We start from the raw sequence: 6302 nt of genomic DNA on the forward strand, positions 1-6302 counted from the left end.
CCCCCTCTCTCTCTCTCTCTCTCCCTTATCTCTCAAAATCCCGAGCGCCACGGCCGGCAGAGCCACGGCCGCTGCCGCCGCCTGGTCCGGCCACCACCACGCCATGGGGAGCGCCTCCGGGCCGGCCACCACCACGGCCGGCGCAGCCACGGCTGCCGCCGCCAGGGCAAACCACCACCATGCCATGGGGAGCGCCTCCGGGCTGGCCACCACCACGGCCGGCGCAGCCACGGCCTCTGCCGCCAGGGCGGACCACCACCACGCCATGGACGTGCCGCCGCCTGCTTAGGTCCGCCCCGCCGCTGGCCACGAGCAGCCGCCCCGCCGCTGGCCGTGAGCTCAAGCACGGGCGGGGAGCAGCCAGGGAGCTCGGGCGGTTCCAGCCCACCGCGGCTGCTGCTGCCCACCGGCCACGGCCAGAGCTGGACGGCCCTGACGAGCTCGTAGATGTGGTGCTGGCCGGCTCCGGCGATGAACTTCCCGGGAGGACGGGATTGCTTTTTTAAAAAAAATATCAGGGACACGATTGCTTTTATATTTTGTTTCAGGGACCTGTTTGCTAAAAAATACTTAGGCCCCACCTGTCATAACCTGTCAATGGTCAACGGTCAAATCAAACAGCCAAAAAGGTTGGTCGGGAAAACAACTTCTGCCGACAAACAGTCGGTTGGGAAAGAGTATTCCCGACCGACACAGTCTGTTGGAGGAAGTCCAGACGGGAAAACCCTTTCCCGACCGACTTATCTTTGCCGACCGGCAGTTTGACGGCTATTGAAAAACTTTCCCGACCGACTGTCTGACAGTATTTTTTGCCGACCAACTTTCTGTTAGCAGCTTTTCCCGACCGACTGTCTGACAGCGTTTGTTTTACCGACCGACTTTCTGTTGGCCCTCTCATGAGCCTTTGTCGACCAACAATCAGATGGTGTTTTGTTTTGCCGACCAACAGTTCATCAACATTTTCTTTAGCCAACCACAACTTTAGTTAACTTATGGTACTGATTATAACATACATATAATGAAATCACCAAGACACCATACATCACAAATTCACATCAGGTGCACCAAACATTTTTGTTTCATTAACTAATCGTCACATACATATACTTCAGTCTGTTCTAAAGATATCCACCAAGACACCATGCATCATGTTCAGAAAAAGATAGCTAAAAGATACAAGTCTGAGATGTTATTTGTACACAATGAAAGCTAAAACATGCAGTTGACGCGGATCGCTGGCCTCACGGTTCCTTGTGGGTGCAGTCCTTTTGTTTGCTTCCTACAAAACTTAAACATGTCTCGGTTATAATACACTATCAGAAACTGCATTTTCTTTGTTTTTTCTTTAAAATTATTCCATATGTCAGTGCAATCCTTTTTTTTGTTCAGTCAATCACATGATGCTACTAGAAATAATAGAAGCGCTTAGCTAGCTTCATACCATATCTTAAAATATTTACATGTAAATTGTGTTGACTGCTTACACAGTAGTCTATAAATAATAGAAGCGCTTAGCTAGCTTCATACCAAAGACTAGAAAAAATATCACCAAAGGCATACAATCAGAACATGCAACCATTAAAATAACAATGTGAACTACATAAAGTGTCATATGTGAAACTAGGTAAGAGCAGCTATAACATGGACTAGGAGTAGGTAAGCATTAGCAGTTACCCAAGTGTCCAAGCCAAACCCAACGCACCAAAAGCATATTGAGCTGCTATTGCGCAGAACTGGACAACAGTACCAAAACGCCAACACAGAGGAGCATCTCATTCTCAAAAATACATATAATAATAAATATAGAGAAGTCAATAACCATGTGTTAACACAAACGCTGATCCTTAGCTAAGATTACCCCAACTGGCCCACCATCTCCATAAGGAGCTCATAGGTCAGCAAAAGCATATGTTTCTTCTCTTTAAAAATAAATAAGATAGATTACTCAATTGGCATAGGCATAAAAACTGGAGTGCGTACAGAAGACTAGCCTATCTGAAGTTGGGTCATAAGAATGAACTTAAAACATATACTGCTGGATGTACAGATTTGATCGCAAGAAATAAATACAGTATAAATACCTTACTCATCTATAGGAGTAGCAGATCATCCGCTGTTTGCATAACGCACCAGTAATCCAATACGTTCACAAGTGCCCCGAGTAGCTGGAACCAGGAATCCTTGTGCACAGGTGCCCTGAACATATAAAGAAAAAGAAAAGGCTAATTGTGATCCTGGAGCTATTTATTCCATAGCAGGGTTAAATAAGCTGAAGTTCTTGTTCTCAGAGCACGGAGATTAAATGTAGACTCTTGTATTTGTGAGAATCCTACAATTCTAGTAAGGCGCCAGCTGAGAGGGAAAGCATGAGGCATGAACTGACGGAAGAAATATTCAAAGCCTAATGATGACAGTTCTGGCGCTTCTCCAGAGAAAAAGAGAAGATGCAAAAGATGAGGGGCTCCCCCTTCAACAAGAAGAGTGGCTCGGTTTTGCAGAGAGTTGTGAGTGCTTCAACGGGAACAGAAGATGACAAGTTTACTGCAAAAATTCATTTGGGCTGCAGCTTACTATTTGTCCTATTTTCTCAGCCAGTTTGACCAGAGTTCTAAAGCTGCACCGCCCAGCTCCAGGACATCGTTGGTGTGTAGTAGAAATGACATATTTTTGTTCACCATATTTTTCTAAGAGGAAGGACTGGAACGAAATTACACGTATTTCGCAGAGAAGTGAAATGGAATGCTATTGGGAGCCTTGTAATACGGTTGTCTCTAGATGAACAAACACCGATGACCTGACACATGAAGATCATGAAGGCCTGCATTCTCGGATGCCTCCCAGGCCTAGTAGTCCTACTAAAGGCACTCAAAATTAACCTTATTGGTGAAATTGACTTTCAGGTCAGTTAGCTTCTCTAGAGTATAGAGCTAGGCAAGCATTCCTTCTCCCCCTCTTTATAGAAAGAACAATGGAAATGTACTCTGTTTTATCTGATTCCACGACCTGGCAGCCATACATGGTTTGATAAGACCACACATTTAGTTGACTCAGTTGGATTCAAGTCTGCATTGTTGTTTGGTGAAACTACTGATGGGGTTGATAAGGAGAATCTGCATGCTACAGATTTCTCTGCACAAATAAAGCTCACCACGTAGACCTGAAAACTGATGGTGAAAAGCCTTAGAGCAAAATGGTACTGTGTTACCTAATTAATAAGTTAGATAAATGATTGTCTTGTTTTTCGTGTTCCTTTAATTGTTCAAAAGCACTTGTTTGACATGATTGAACAATACGTGATATTTTGAGCTCCTGCTGACGGGTAATTGTTTGCAAGCTAATCAAGCACCTCTTCAGGCAAAGATCGCAAGAGACAAAGAAGAGCTTTAGCCGCCTATCATATTAACCATTTTTTTCAGGTATCATGTTGACCTTCTACCTCTAAACTAATTGGAACAAAGATATGGGCATCAATAGATATGAGCACAATTAGTTCAGTCACAAATGTGAAGCAGGTCAATACGGAGATGAACACATATAGTGCCCGATGTCCAAAAAATGTGTTACATTGTTGCACAAAAAGCAAGGCCAAAGCCACAATATTTTTCTTCTAATAAGCTACTGTAGTATTTATTCACGATATTTTTCATCTGAGAGATTCAGGGAAATTTCTGCGGGTGTAGTGGCATACAATCAATATCCAACAAAGTAACAAGTTCTTAAACACCAACCTTTTTGGATGAGTAACAGCGACCTATTTAACATGACAAATATTTCATCTTTACATCGGTGTTTGTTATCATATTCCAAGAGACATGAAAAAGAATCACTTGACAGTAAATCACTCAGCTCAAAGGCTAGATGTGCCAGAGCAGATAGAGGAGGAAGGAGAGACCAGTGACTCACCCACGTAGTGCTAGCTGGTGATGGAGTCGTGGGAGCTGACGCCGACGTCACGGGGCAACAACCCCGCCATCTCATTGGCGCCATAAGCAAGGCGGTGCACCACCACTTCCAGCTCACCTTGCGCCACAGGGGGACTTCCCGGTGGTGATGTTGAGCACCTACGTGGGCATCCTAACAGAGCCCATCACCAACATCTGCATGTCCTTGACTACCTTCACAATAGTTACTCGTTATTAATGGTCATCTCAACCTCTCAATGGTGATCTGCTTGAGAACGTCCAAGGAGCTGACAAGGTCGATCACCCTCTTGTGCACCCGCATCTCAAAGTTGTCCCAGCTTTGGTACCTGATTAGCAAGCAAGACAACATTGTTAGACCAAGATTTAAAAAAATATATGATAACAAACTTCAGCAGAAGCACGGGAGCAAACAACTAATTTCTGAGCGGTTGAACTTTACCACACAAAAACTCAGCAAATGATAAAAAAAATTATCTTGAGAATTGTAATATTTCATCTCAAAGATGTGACCCAGGAAGGTTAAGAGACGTCTAAGGCAACCTTTAATTCAATCATTGTGAAGACACTTGTTCAAAGTAGTTACAGCAGAAAATGAGCATGTTATATGTCTACCAACTAATAGTTTGCTGGCCATGGAACAGAAATCCATGGTTCATATATTTTTCCTACTGAAATTATGGTCCTTATCTTAATTCATGCTGAAAATTCCTTATCATTTCTTCGTGGTTACAAGTGATAAAGAAACTAGCCAAGGAAATGGTTGTCTAGTTTACCCGGAGAAGAAGAAAACATAAAAAGGAAGCAACCTGACAAAACCATCAATTACGCACATAACCGCATAACTAGCCAGAGAGCATCTCATGAGTTTATCTACACGAACATAAGTGTTTTGCAAAAACTCAACAAAAGTAGATATAATCATCATTTCACTATTTACTAACCAATAGAAGGACATCCTAATCCTTTCACTACAGACCATGGGGACATACAAACTTCCCGTACCTCACTAGCTTTGAAGTTTATGAATTAGCTTGGATTTCCAGATGCATATGTATGTAAACGTACATAATAAGACAGACCTATATATGTGAGATGTGGTATAACTCCAAATTTAACAACTTTGTGCTATGCTTACTGCTTGTTTCCCCTTCCCTTGTTGATGAGTAAACCTCCAAATTCAGCAACGATGTGCTATGTTCCTTCATCCTGTAGTAAATAGGGAGCAGTCCATTGAATCAAATCCACGCATCAAAATCCCAAAAGGTTAAATCCATGGGGCTACACACTTGAGACAGAGAGGGGAGGAGCGAGACCATACGACGGAGAGAGATCTTACCCAAAGCCTGAACCTAGAAGCTGCATGTGGATTACAAAGTGGTTGGTGCTCGAACTGATGACGCCGCTCACCAGGAACCCAACACTGAAAGCTTCTAGGCAAGGTAGGTGGAAACGGAGATGGGGTTGGACATCACGAGCAGCAGCACCTTCAGGGAGTGCTTCGCCACAGCCAGCATGGTCTTCCAGTACAAGGCATCGCTCCTCTGCAGTAGGTTGAGCCCTGTCTTCCCCGAGATCTGCTCGAAGAAGCGATGGGCACAAGAGCTTGGAAAATCCTATTTGACGCGTATTGCGTCAAAGTGTCGACGTATCGCACACCTATCGTCTGTAGTTGGGCCGGCCCTTTCTCTGGTTTTCTTCTTTCTGACGATCGATTCCTTCGTCCCCGTTCTGCTTCTTCTTCCCCCGTTTCTTCTTCTCTACCTGTTTCTCCTTCTCCTCCTCCCTATTCCGGATTCTTTGTCCCCGTTCCTGCTCCTCCTCCCGCTTCTTCTCTCCCGGGCGATAGGTGGATGGCTCTTCTTCATCCATAAGCTAGGGTTTGGACTTTTCTCTTCTTATCCTGATTCCGTGTTATGTTGTCTGATAGGCCCTTCCTTCAGTGCCGCATATCACAAGAGATGCCAGGGTTTCAAAACGAGTGGTGATTCTTTTTCTCCCCTGTGGTTTCCTGTTTCCTCTGTTTCGAGAGATGGTTTGATTCGTCCTTTTTTTTATTGTCAGATCGTGTGGGGGATGTTAATGACAACAGATATTGTTGCTGATTTGTGATAGTTGCTATTGGTTGGTCAGATCCATCGGTGCCGCTCTAGTGTCATGCTTTTTCCCTTCATTTTCTGGGGTCCGTTCCCGTGCTAATCCATCATCTTGCTATCATTTTCTTCATGTGTGCAGGCCCGGTTCAGATCTAACGGATGAGAGCTTGATTTTGAATCCAACAGGGTGAGGTAAAATGTTGCAGCACCATCTCTCTCTCTCTCTCTCATTATCCTTAGCTCATATTTTATAGTTGGAAATTGTTCATACAGTGGGTTGTTCGTC

At 44.2% G+C, this 6302-nt stretch overlaps 1 long non-coding RNA gene across 2 annotated transcripts; it reads right to left on the reverse strand.

Moving 5' to 3' along the window:
• Nucleotides 1-1060: 1060 nt before the first annotated feature.
• On the reverse strand, nt 1061-5504 carry LOC123114334 (uncharacterized). 2 transcript variants are annotated; one of them, XR_006456484.1, is made up of 5 exons: nt 5260-5504; nt 5059-5129; nt 3904-4249; nt 2082-2196; nt 1061-1279 (listed from the first exon to the last, which is right to left on the reverse strand). It is a non-coding gene; the product is annotated as an uncharacterized lncRNA (long non-coding RNA). The 2 variants fall into 2 exon arrangements; XR_006456485.1 differs by having other exon boundaries at nt 1061-1287.
• Nucleotides 5505-6302: the final 798 nt, after the last annotated feature.

Source organism: Triticum aestivum, chromosome 5B (genome assembly GCF_018294505.1).
Source record: "Triticum aestivum cultivar Chinese Spring chromosome 5B, IWGSC CS RefSeq v2.1, whole genome shotgun sequence".
NCBI lineage: Eukaryota > Viridiplantae > Streptophyta > Magnoliopsida > Poales > Poaceae > Triticum > Triticum aestivum.